Here is a 13,533-nt window from a genome sequence, read left to right as displayed (position 1 = left end):
AATGTTCGAGAATTCGGCGAGACAGCTTTTCGTGAATGTTCGTGTATACAGTATGGGGCTGCAGACATAGATAGACCTGGTTTACCAGAAGATCAAAAAATGTCACGAACATATATTTATGCTGTAATGTCAAAACTGATGACGGTATGTTTTAAACTGCTCTCGAGTTTTTGAAAGAAAATGATTGATATCTATCTTCAATAAACTATGATTGAATATGATAAACTCGGGGCCACTTTCTTACGTATTGCTTTGGCACGAATAGAACTGCAGCAAGTGAACTTGTGCTTAGGAGCTGCAGTGCTCCTCACTTACCAGCGTGTTGTTAACCACGTGCTGGCACTGAGGGAGTCCTGGCTCTTTCGCTGTACCTGTCAGAGAGCAGCTTAACAGCGTCGGACCTTTCTTTCTTGTAACAGTATCTGGGCTGGGCTGGGCTGGCCCAGCTCTCTAATACCTGCCATAGGCTCGAGCTCGAGTCCAGTGCGCCTCCAGCAGTGGAAGGTAAACCTTTGACGACGCCAGCCACTCGTGTTGGCTAACCGTCAGAAAGACTGCTAAACAAACGTCAGCCGAAGATCCCATGAGACTACCTAACAGGCAAAGTGCCTTGTAGCAGCGTGTCGTATTTCCCACTCGTCATCAAATTCTTTCGTACCCATTAGTTGGGTTGGGTTGTTTTTGGGGGAGGAGACCAGACATCGAGGTCATCGGTCTCATCGGATTAGGGAAGGAAGAGGAAGGAAGTCGGCCGTGCCCTTTGAAAGGAACTATCCCTGCATTTTCCTGGAGCTATTTAGGAAAATCACGGCAAACCTAAATCAGGATGGCCGGACGCGGGATTCAACCGTCGTCCTCGCGAATGCGAGTCCAGTGTGCTATGCCCGTTAGTCTTCCTCTGAAGATGACGACAAGGAAACTTGCTGAATTGTTGTTGCTACACGATGCTGCCACTCGAGTAATAACGCGAGAAGATTGAGTAGCTGTTCCGAACGAACGTTGTAACCCAGTGTATTACTAAAGAGCAAAGGCCGAAAAGGAATACTGAACAACTGCCTTTTTTATAGTGGAAGCTGTAAACACAACACTGTAAGTATCATAACATACGGATTCTTCCTTGTTCTTACCGATGGGCTATTAGGACTTAGCTGTAAAAAATGAAAATCCCTCTCTCAACCTCAGTTATGCAATGAGGTGACAAAAATCATGGGGCGCCTCCTTAAACCGTCTCGGACGTTATTTCGACCGCCTTAGTGCAGCAACTGGACGTGGCATGGACTGAAAAAGTCCTTGGGTTCAAATGGTTCAAATGGCTCTGAGCACTATGGGACTCAACTGCCGTGGTCATAAGTCCCCTAGAACTTAGAACTACTTAAACCTAACTACCCTAAGGACAGCACACAACACCCAGCCATCACGAGGCAGAGAAAATCCCTGACCCCGCCGGGAATCGAACCCGGGAACCCGGGCGTGGGAAGCGAGAACGCTACTGCACGACCACGAGATGCGGGCAAGTCCTTGGGAGTCCGCTGCAGAAACACTGAGGCATGCTGCCTCTACAGCCGTCCGTAACTGAGAAAATGATGCCGATGCAGGGTTTTGTGCCCGAACTGATCTCTCGGCTATGTCCCACAAACGTTCAAAGGGATTTATGTGGGGCGATCTGGGTGACCGCATTATTCGCTCGTAATGTTCAGAATGTTCTTCGTACTAGTGACGAACAATTACGGCCCTGTGACTTGACGCAGTGTCATCCATAAAAATTCCATCGTTGTTTGGCTGTAAATGGCCTCTAATTAGCCGAACAAAACCATTTCCAGTCAATGATCGGTTCAGTTGGACCAAAGAACCCACCCATTCCATGTAAGCACAGCCCGAACCATTATGGAACCACCACCTGCTTTCACAGTGCCTGGCTGATAACTTGGGTCCATGGCTTCGTGGGGTCTGCACCCTCTCCAACCCTAACATCAGTTCTTACCAACTGAAATCGGAACTCATCTGAGCAGGCCACGGTTCTCCTGTCGTTTATGGTCTGACCGATACGAGCAACAGTCCAGGAGAGGCTCTGCAGACGGTGCCGTCCTGTTAGCAAAGCCACCCGCCACGGCCGTCTGCTGCCATAACCGATCGACGCCACATTTCGCCGCGTTCTCCTAAAGTGAACGTTCGTTGTACGTCCCACACTGATTTCTGCTGTTGCTCGATGCAGTGTTGCTTGTTTGTTAGCACTGACAATTTTGCGCAAACGTCGCTGCTCTCGGTCGTTAAGTGGAGGCCGTCGGCCACTGCGCTGTCCGTGGTGGTAGGCCGCGTCTGAGGTTTGGTACTCTCGGCATACTGTTGACACTTTGGATCTCGGAGTACTGAAATCCCTGACGATTTCCGAAATAGACTCTCAGACTCGTCTCGCTTCAGTTACCATTCCGGGTTCAGAGTCTGTTACTTCCCGTCTTCCGGCCGTAATCGTGTCGGAAACCTTTTCACGTGATTAACCGGAGGGCAAGTGACAGGTCTGTCGACGCACTGTCCTTTTGTACCACGTAAACATGTACTGCCGGCACGTGAGTATGTGCATACCGCTGTCCCACGACTTGTCACGTCAGTGTACAGATGTGGAATACTTTGCCTCCTTCTGCAACTTGGTGTAGGTGAAATTACACACGCACGTGAGAAGTGCTGCTGTCAGTTGGCTCTGCGACTCACTGTCCGTCCTAACTGCACACTTACTTCTCTGACGTAGCCTGTGGCGATTTCGGAGACTTCCGTAAGGTGTCAACAGACACAGCGAGAGAGCGCGCACGCCGTCATAGTGCGTCGAGTCGCAGCGAAACTGACGGTCCGTAGATATTCCGTTCGCCTGATTGAGGAAAAGCTGTTTAGAGGTGCAAACCTATTTCTAGTTTTGTGGACGACTGCACGAGTTCTTGCTGTTATCGCCTGCGTTGAATTTGGCGCAGCACTACGACTAACAAACAGAGACGAATGTCTTCGTTAAGATAGCACTCACCTCAGCGTCAGAAGAGCGCCTCCGAAGTAACGAAGTTCAGCGGCGACCGGCTGCCGATTGAGCCACAGCGCAGGCCGCTGGCCACGTGGTGGTGGTGGGGGAGTGGCTGTTGTTGTGCGCTGGTCGGTGGGGTGGGGAGGGGAGGGAAGGCACCGCTGCCGCCACAGGCCGCTCCACACTCTGCTCGACGACACACGCGCGGAAGGACAGAGGAGGGACGGACTCGACTGCACAACCGAGCAACGCCTTCTACTGTTCGTGGCTAAAAGCCACACATTCCGTGAAGTATCGAAGTCTGATAGCAGCTTTACTGAATTCTGTAATCGTTACAGTTTTAGGAAGCGCAGTGGAATCCTTGTGTGCATTGTTTCAGAGAAGGACTTAAATTTGGTATATTGCAAAAACGGGCAGTGCAGGCAGGATCGCCCTGAGTAGCCAATGTTTCATGGAGATCAAAATGAGTGCGGGTTATGAATCAATATCTCTTTGCTGTATTTTCAGCATAATTATGACGGATTCTACAAAGCTTAGTTTCTCGATTAATTATGTGCCTATCCTTCATTTCGTATTCTCTTAGGACACAAATTACAGGTTGCAAGTTTCCGCAATAGTGACATATAGAGTTATTGATACATGACCTCCCCCCCCCCTCCCCGCCCCCCTCACCTCCTATTGTGTGTATGTGTGTGTGTTTTTTTTCTTACCACATTATTGCATAGATACGAGTGCAAGAAGCGATTGCTGTTGATTAACATTGTAGTTTCTGGCACTTGATTTCGTACGAGTTCGTTATGTAAGAACATAGAACAGATGCAATCTGCCACATATTGCACAGTCCACTAGCTATTTGAATGCAACGTCCTTCTAAAGAAAACCACACATCATTTTTTAGCTTACCGTATTAAAAACTGCAACAGGCGTACATCTACGTCTACATACATACTCCACAAGCTACCCTACGGTGCATGACGAAGGGTACCCCACACCGCTACTACTCATTTCCTTTCCTGTACCACTCGCCAGTAGAGCACGAAAAAACGACTCTCTGTATGCCTCCGTAAGAGCCCTCATTTTTGCTATATTACCTTCGCGGTTCTTATGTGAAATGTGTGTTAGCGGCAGTGGAATCGTTCTGCAGTCACCTTTACATTCCTGTTCTCTATATTTTCTCAACGATGTTTCTCGAAAAGAACGTCGCCTTCCTTGCAGGGATTCCCATTTGAGTTCCAAAGGATCTGTGTAACACTTATGTTCTGTTCGAATCTTCTGGTAACAAACCTAGCAGCCTGCCTCTGAACTGCTTCGAACTCATCCTTCAGTCCATTCTGGTACGGACGCTAAACACTGGAGCAATACTCGAGAATGGTCGGGCTAGTGTCCTACATGGGATGTCCTTTACAGATGAAACACACTTTCCTAAGAAAAACAGTACGAAGAAGAGAAACGAGAATGGGAGAAGGATGATGAGGAATGGAAACCTAGAGAAACAACAGGGAATTTAAGTGAGAGAGGTAGGAGCGGCAATTGGATGGAGCGTAAGGCCACGATTTGAAACACAGGAACGAAAAGGAGATTTCGTTGCCAACGTTTTGCACTAGAAAAGACGAGCATTTTGTATGTATCAGCACAGTGCACATTGGTAGTCATTTTAAACATGACCATTATCAAGAAAATCCAAACAAATTATAAAAATATGTGGATGTAAGTACAGGGACATCTTCAACTTTTATAGTCCTGTCTTCCTCAGTTGCGTTATCAATATACCGTAGTATGTACAGGACTATGTATATTGCACATCTTCTTCTAAACCACTGGACCGATTTCGACCAAACTTGGTACACATATTCGTATCATTTACTATCTGGAAAGAATCAATGTGGGGTTAAGAGCCACCCGCATATCAAAGGGGTGAGAGTGAAAAAAACAGAGCAGACCACAATTCGAGTGTACCCACACTTTAGTCATCCAGTATTTGAGAATGAGAGAACTTAGAGACTTGCAGCTAACATTACACATAATTTCGAACCTTTACGAAACTTTCTCTCTCTGACGGTCACCACAAAATGATGAAAAAAAGTGTCGCTTTCTACATTTTCACTATTATACATTAAAACAGCCACATGAACGATCACGTTTACATTTATTACTTCTTTCCTTTTAACTGTATTGGTGACATATTTCGCAGACAGTATTCTCGTGTACCAACGATGTAGCAGAAAATTACATCATTTTACGACAACTAGTTCAGGAGTTACGACGTCGTAAACACTAAAAATTAAAAAAAAAAAAAACACCGCATCACGCAAGGCCTTTCAATTTATTACTTTGTTGCTACTAACCCTATTCGCAACATTCTTCACAGACGTTATCCACATGCGCTGTTGAATTTACATACAAAATATATTACTGTGTGACATATAGTTCAGGAGATGATATCGTCAAATACTGAGACACCTTAAAAACTGCCACATCATGCATGACAAATTATAAAAATCTCTTAATTCTTCGCTACCAATGCTATTCGCAAAACGTATCGCAGGCAGCATCCATATTTGCCGTTGAATCTATATAGAAAAATATATCATTTTATGACACGTAGTTCATAGACACTGACATGCGTGACAAACTACTGCCTCATGCATGGCGTTTTAGTTTATTACTTCTTTGCTACTAACTCTTTACACAACACATTTCGCAAACAGTAGGAACATATAGCTTGCAAAATTATATCCTTGTACAGCACATAGCTCAGGAGATACGACTTCAAAAACATTAAGCTGCGTGAAAATGATACTGCAGGGCGAAATTCGCTGGACATACAGGTGAACTATGTGTACAGATACACGCGAAATATAAGTACTTGTGAAATATATTTGACATTTTCACATGCGAGGAAAGCTACAGGTAAAAAGCGTACCCTAAACGCTTGGAACGATTTCAATAAAATGTTGTAAACTTGTTAGTTACAGTCTTGGAAAGAATACTGTAGGAGTAAGAACCACCAGCCTACTACTGGGGTGAGTGTGATAACGTGGACAGGGAAGAGAGACGAGGAAACAGAGAGAGAGTGTGAAAAAGGAGACAGACAGACATAGGGGCAGGAGGAGATGGACAGAGAGCGGAAGGTGGAGAAGGTTGATAGAGAGAGAAGATGGCGGAGATGGAAAGAGGGAGGAAAGAGTGGAGATGATGGACAGGGACAGGGGGATAGATAGAGAAAGGAGGGAGAAGAGGTGTGTGAAGAGAAAGGTTGGAGAGAGGAGGAAATAGAGAAACGAGGAGGGAGGAGGAGAGGGGAAAGAGTGGACAGAGAGAGGGGGAGGGGAAGACTGACCGAGAGAGGGGTAAGACGAGTTGGACAGAGAAACGATGGAGGATGAGATGGACTAATAGAACAGCGGTATAAATAAATATCCGGGCAGCGCCGGTTTCTCAGCTGGTGACTTGTTTCTTCGGAGTCAACCAATGACCCCACCTACAGCGGTCATCGTCTAACCGGCAGAGATGCCGCAGAAAGTCAGTCTCGCACTTGATAAACAGGGGCGTTCTGTACGTGGTGTTATTCTGTCTCTTGCACATGTGAATCAGTTGGCTGCTGTTGGTGTCTTAGGTTCTCCATATCCAGGACTTTTTTTGCCATGGAAACCTTATTCTTAGGTCAAATATTGCTATCTACCTGGAGCAAAATAATCTCCTCGGAAATGAGCATGGTTTCCCAAAGTAACCATTTTAAGAAACTCAACTCGCTCTCTTCAGATATAACATCGTCAGTGCCACGGTTAGAAGAAAGCAAGATTTTTCACCGTTTCTAGACATTCGAAATGTTTCTTGGTTCAGTACCATACACGTTTTCTGATAAAAATACACTGACGAGCTAAAATGTTATATCCACTGGTGAATGGGGGACTGAGGAACAGTGCGTCACGTGCAGTCACATGACACCGTCAGGAAAGTACCAGTATATAACTCGAGCAGTAAGAAATGGGGAATCATTGTAGCGAAGGTACGGGCCGCAAATAGGGAAATACACAGATATAAGCTGCTCTGATTAAGGGCAGAGGTTGGAGGCTTGCCCTCTCTATAAAACCAGATAGGCGGTGATCTGTTACACATCTGACCACAATAAAATACTGGTGCGGGCACGAGTGTTTGGGAACTCACTGTCCAGCACGCGTTTTTGACCGGGCCTCCGCACCAGACGAACCCTAAGTGTTGCAAGTTTAGCCGTGTATCTTAACCGTATGTCTTAATTTTCGTTTATCTGTTCATAGATCACTGAATCTTTACACATTGATAGGTTTGCTCTTAATATTTAGGCGCGTTCTGTCCCATGGTTATCAACTGGTCTTTCAACAGTTCAATTAATGAGCCCGATAATTTATTTACGACCTTGGTCTATTTGAATCCTCAGTAAACATTTAGAAACTGACTAATGTAGCAAAACATAGCAACGGATAACGCAAGAGAAAGATCGAGAGGCCATGGCACAAAACATTCTCTACGAGAGCTCGTAATACTTCCTTTTTTAAATTTGTCGTAGCATGCCTTTAGTAGCATTCTCTCCTAGATTATTAGAACAGCGTAAAGAAATATCAAATGTAACGACAATAATTGGATAAAATTATTTTTCTTGAGACTGGATGAACTGGAATACCAACGAAACAAGGATTTATTCTAGATCTGTATTTAGTTTCATTCTTTCAAAGCAAGAAAAACACGAAATTCACACACTGTTAGTATCTGACTCCACAGTGGGTGGAAGTCCAGGTAACAATCTATCGGTATAGTCTCAATACTACTATCTACTATCACACATGAATCCTTATTAGGAGAAGGGTTATGAATTAGACAATATCATCATCAAACATCGCACTTCTCATACGCTTGCATGCATTTAACCCAAGCCATCCTGTGTACTACAAACATATGCAAAAAAGATGGTCAGCAGTTTAAGCAAAGTTCTTTTGTATCATCTCGTTTACCTCTCCTCAATGGCTATGTATTACTTTAAATCAAATGGATTCACAAATGCACACTGTCAGTCGTGTTCACATCAGTATTTAATGCAATATAGTCGCGTATGTCCAGTATGCTTGCTCAACCCAAATCACAATGAAACCTCTCCCAGATGTTTAGAATTTCCTACCTCAAACACCCCACCAGGAATAATTAACGTCAGATTCCCCCAATGAATTCAATCGGGATATAAATCGGGTCACTAGTACTCTCTTAATCTTGTTGAATGGCACGCATCACTTACACGTCTGTGAACACAAAACACAAAGAAAAATCTCTACAAATCCCAAAATTTCTCTACAAAATTTATATCTATTGCCCAATATCTTTCTCTATGAACCAATTAATTAACGAAATCGTGAAATAATGTCAAAAAAGTGGGGGGGGGGGGGGGGGGGGAGGTCTAGGATACCGAAAGCATGTCCATGTGATCAGACACAACTCACTAAGAAACGCAGTGATATTGAATTAAATTCCCACATAAAGGGTTTGTAAATTCACTCATATTACTTTCCGTGATTTCGCAGTGCGTTAAATATTGCCGGAAGATAGTACATTACACAGGTTTTCTATCTAATTTCCACTGGCGTAGCCACGTGGTTAAATAGTAGTTTCACAGAATACGCTCTAAATTAAATCAAATGCCCATACAAATCGTAGATCACTTGAATAATATCGAGTTGAGTGGGCAGCCATAGTAATGAAATGTTTTTAAAGCATGGACTGAACTAACTTACGATGGCAAGAAGTACATCGTTGAACCATGAGCCCACACACACACACACACACACACACACACACACACACACCACACACACACACACACATACACAAGCCCGCTATTCATTCCTTGGAAACTATTCACTCCATAGACTACTAAGCACTGGTGGTAATACATACCATTGATATTTCGGCATGTTAGGTAGCTCCCAAATAAATGGCACCAACATACGACGATGTACAAGAAATAAAGAGAAATTTTAATTTCTTGATATAATTAACCAAAGTTGTATCGCTTTAGCAACAGCATGAGGTTTCGCACAAACTTATGATACTAGTATGACCGTGAACTGATGTTTCACATTACAGATGGCCTCACGTTGAAGTCCACAACTTTTGCAGTGAAATTCATCAAACTAATATTAATTAAAACTTCATTGAAATCTCTCCCATCTAAATTGATTCTAACACAACCGCTGTGACCACTTTTAACAAGAAAATGTTACATTCTTACATAGTTTCTTACCAATCCACGAGCAGCTCACCTCGACTGCCTCCGTTCCGTCTTCACCTCAGCCCCCGTCTGTTTAACATGGCCGCCGTTCCTGCTCAACCCCCACTGAGTGGTGGGGGTGTCCATTCTGCACTGACAAAACTGACAGCACCTACTCTCTTAAGTTAGACTACCTTTGGTCCCTGTTTCCCTTTGCTTAAATCTACTTAACGGGCTAAGTTTGTACTACCCTACACTACTCCTACTGTCCCTGGGTAACCATGATTTCGATGTATCCATTTATTTGTTTCATTCAAACTGTCATGCGCTCACACGCACCAGGATGGTGAGTGGTAAGAGGGAAAAAAAGGAGTGACATAATTAGGGTCCTACCGTGCCAGTCATCGGGCGGAGCTCGACAATAAAAATTGTTTGAAAAAGTATTGGTGACTCTAGTATGATAAAATAATAAATTAATTAATTAAATTAAATGTATTTCAATTTCTCAATTTTAATCTGATAATTATATATGTATTGTGATTCATACTAGAATGTCGGGTTCCCAGTTTGGCACAGCTTTGCCACAGGAAACACGAAAGTGGTCGAAGACGTCCGTCGTTATTTTATTTTATTTTATTTATTTATTTATTGTTCCGTGGGACCAAATTAAGGAGAAGTCTCCATGGTCATGGAACGAGTCAATACATGAAATTATAACACGATATTAGAAACAGATAAAATGAAATACAAAAAAACATATTCAGGTGACAAGTCGTAAGTTTAAATAAAGAAAATCAACAATGTAACACTGGAATTTGCTTAATTCTTTAGCTCTTCCAGGAGCTCCTCGACAGAATAGAAGGAGTGAGCCATGAGGAAGAGATTGGGCTACTGCTAAGATTTTTGAGTTCTTGTGGTAGCTTATTGAAAATGGATGCAGCAGAATACTGCCCTCCTTTCTGCACAAGAGTCAAGGAAGTGCAATCCACATGCAGATTTGATTTCTGCCTAGTATTAACTGAGTGAAAGCTGCAAACTCTTGGGAATAGTCTAATATTGCTAATAACAAACGACATTAAAGAAAATATATACTGTGAGAGCAATGTCAGAATTCCCAGACTATTGAATAGGGGTCGACAAGAGGTTCTCGAACTTACACCACATATAGCTCGAACAGCCCGTTTTAGAGCCAAAAATACCCTTTTTGAATCAGAAGAATTACCCCAAAACATAATACCATACGACATAAGCGTATGAAAATATGCGAAGTAGACTACTTTTCGTGTTGTAGTGTCACTTATTTCAGATACTGTTCTAATGGTAAATAAAGCAGCATTTAGTTTCTGAACAAGATCCTGAACATGGGCTTTCCACAACAGCTTACTATCTATCCGAACGCCTAGGAACTTGAACTGTTCCGTCTCGCTTGTAATATGCCCATTCTGTCTGATCAAAATATCGGTTCTTGTTGAATTGTGAGTTAGAAACTGTAAAAACTGAGTCTTACTGTGATTTAGCATAAAATTATTTTCCACAAGCCACGAACTTATTTCATGAACTACATTATTTGATACTGTTTCAATATTACACACAAGATCCTTCACTACCAAGCTGGTGTCATCAGCTGACAGAAACATTTTTGAATCACCTGTAACACTAGAAGGTATGTTGTTGTTGTGGTCTTCAGTCCTGAGACTGGTTTGATGCAGCTCTCCATGCTACTCTATCCTGTGCAAGCTTCTTCATCTCCCAGTACCTACTGCAACCTACATCCTTCTGAATCTGCTTAGTGTATTGATCTCTTGGTCTCCCTCTACGACTTTTTACCCTCCACGCTGCCCTCCAATGCAAAATTTGTGATCCCTTGATGCCTCAAAACATGTCCTACCAACCGATCCCTTCTTCTAGTCAAGTTGTGCCACAAATTTCTCTTCTCCCCAATCCTATTCAATACCTCCTCATTAGTTACGTGATCTACCCACCTTATCTTCAGCATTCTTCTGTAGCACCACATTTCGAAAGCTTCTATTCTCTTCTTGTCCAAACTGGTTATCGTCCGTGTTTCACTTCCATACATGGCTACACTCCATACAAATACTTTCAGAAACGACTTCCTGACACTTCAATCTATACTCGATGTTAACAAATTTCTCTTCTTGAGAAACGCTTTCCTTGCCATTGCCAGTCTACATTTTATATCCTCTCTACTTCGACCATCATCAGTTATTTTACTCCCTAAATAGCAAAACTCCTTTACTACTTTAAGTGTCTCATTTCCTAATCTAATACCCTCAGCATCACCCGATTTAATTTGACTACATTCCATTATCCTCGTTTTGCTTTTGTCGATGTTCATCTTATATCCTCGTTTCAAGACACTGTCGATTCCGTTCAACTGCTCTTCCAAGTCCTTTGCTGTCTCTGACAGAATTACAATGTCATCGGCGAACCTCAAAGTTTTTACTTCTTCTCCATGAATTTTAATACCTACTCCGAATTTTTCTTTTGTTTCCTTTACTGCTTGCTCAATATACAGATTGAATAACATCGGGGAGAGGCTACAACCCTGTCTCACTCCTTTCCCAACCACTGCTTCCCTTTCATGCCCCTCGACTCTTATAACTGCCATCTGGTTTCTGTACAAATTGTAAATACCCTGTCGCTCCTTGTATTTTACCCCTGCCACCTTCAGAATTTGAAAGAGAGTATTCCAGTCAACATTGTCAAAAGCTTTCTCTAAGTCTACAAATGCTAGAAACGTAGGTTTGCCTTTTCTTAATCTTTCTTCTAAGATAAGTCGTAAGGTTAGTATTGCCTCACGTGTTCCAACATTTCTACGGAATCCAAACTGATCTTCCCCGAGGTCGGCTTCTACCAGTTTTTCCATTCGTCTGTAAAGAATTCGCGTTAGTATTTTGCAACTGTGACTTATTAAACTGATAGTTCGGTAATTTTCACATCTGTCAACACCTGCTTTCTTTGGGATTGGAATTATTATATTCTTCTTGAAGTCTGTGGGTATTTCGCCTGTCTCATACATCTTGCTCACCAGATGGTAGAGTTTTGTCATGAATGGCTCTCCCAAGGCCATCAGTAGTTCTAATGGAATGTTGTCTACTCCCAGGGCCTTGTTTCGACTCAGGTCTTTCAGTGCCCTGTCAAACTCTTCACGCAGTATCTTATCTCCCATTTCATCTTCATCTACATCTTCTTCCATTTCCATAATATTGTCCTCAAGTACATCGCCCTTGTATAAACCCTCTATATACTCCTTCCACCTTTCTGCCTTCCATTCTTTGCTTAGAACTGGGTTTCCATCTGAGCTCTTGATATTCATACAAGTGGTTCTCTTCTCTCCAAAGGTCTCTTTAATTTTCCTGTAGGCAGTATCTATCTTACCCCTAGTGAGACAAGCCTCTACATCCTTACATTTGTCCTCTAGCCATCCCTGCTTAGCCATTTTGCACTTCCTGTCGATCTCATTTTTGAGACGTTTGTATTCCTTTTTGCCTGCTTCATTTACTGCATTTTTATATTTTCTCCTTTCATCAATTAAATTCAATATTTCTTCTGGTACCCAAGGATTTCCATTAGCCCTCGTCTTTTTACCTACTTGATCCTCTGCTGCCTTCACTACTTCATCCCTCAGAGCTACCCATTCTTCTTCTACTGTATTTCTTTCCCCCATTCCTGTCAATTGTTCCCTTATGCTCTCCCTGAAACTCTCTACAACCTCTGGTTCTTTCCGTTTATCCAGGTCCCATCTGCTTAAATTCCCACCTTTTTGCAGTTTCTTCAGTTTCAATCTGCAGTTCATAACCAATAGACTAGAAGGTATATCATTTATATAAATATGAAACAGCAGTGGCCCCAGCACCGACCCTTGGGGTACGCCCCACTTAACAGTGCCCCGTTGGGACTGAACATCACTACCACTCTCAATATTGCGGAGAATTACCTTCTGCTTTCTGTTCTTAAAGTAAGAGGCGAACCAACTGTAAGCTACTCCCCTTACTCCATAATGGCCCAACTTCTGCAGTAATATTTTGTGGTCAACACAGTCAAAAGCCTTCGTTAAATCAAAGAAAACACCTAGCGTTCGCAGCCTTTTATTTAATCCGTCCAAAACCTCACAGAGAAAAGAGAATATAGCATTTTCAGTTGTTAAACCATTTCTAAAACCAAACTGAACATTTGACAGCAAATTATGTGTATTTAAATGCTCCAGTAACCTTGTATATACAACCTTCTCGATAAATTTAGCAAACACCGATGGCATAGAAATAGGTCTAAA

General features: G+C 42.8%; 1 protein-coding gene across 1 annotated transcript in view; it reads right to left on the bottom strand.

The window, feature by feature from the left end:
- Positions 1 to 3,098, bottom strand: part of LOC126235660 (cytochrome P450 9e2-like) — a 67,936-nt gene extending 64,838 nt beyond the window's left edge. Inside the window, exon 1 of the mRNA XM_049944380.1 lies at positions 3,011 to 3,098. The gene's annotated coding sequence lies outside the window, so the exon portion shown is untranslated. The remainder of the gene's footprint in view (positions 1 to 3,010) is intronic.
- Positions 3,099 to 13,533: the final 10,435 nt, after the last annotated feature.

This window comes from Schistocerca nitens, chromosome 2 (assembly GCF_023898315.1).
Source record: "Schistocerca nitens isolate TAMUIC-IGC-003100 chromosome 2, iqSchNite1.1, whole genome shotgun sequence".
In the NCBI taxonomy this organism is placed as follows: domain Eukaryota; kingdom Metazoa; phylum Arthropoda; class Insecta; order Orthoptera; family Acrididae; genus Schistocerca; species Schistocerca nitens.
The sequence above is the reverse complement of the archived record's forward strand: the minus strand, read 5'-3'. Positions and strand labels throughout refer to the sequence as shown.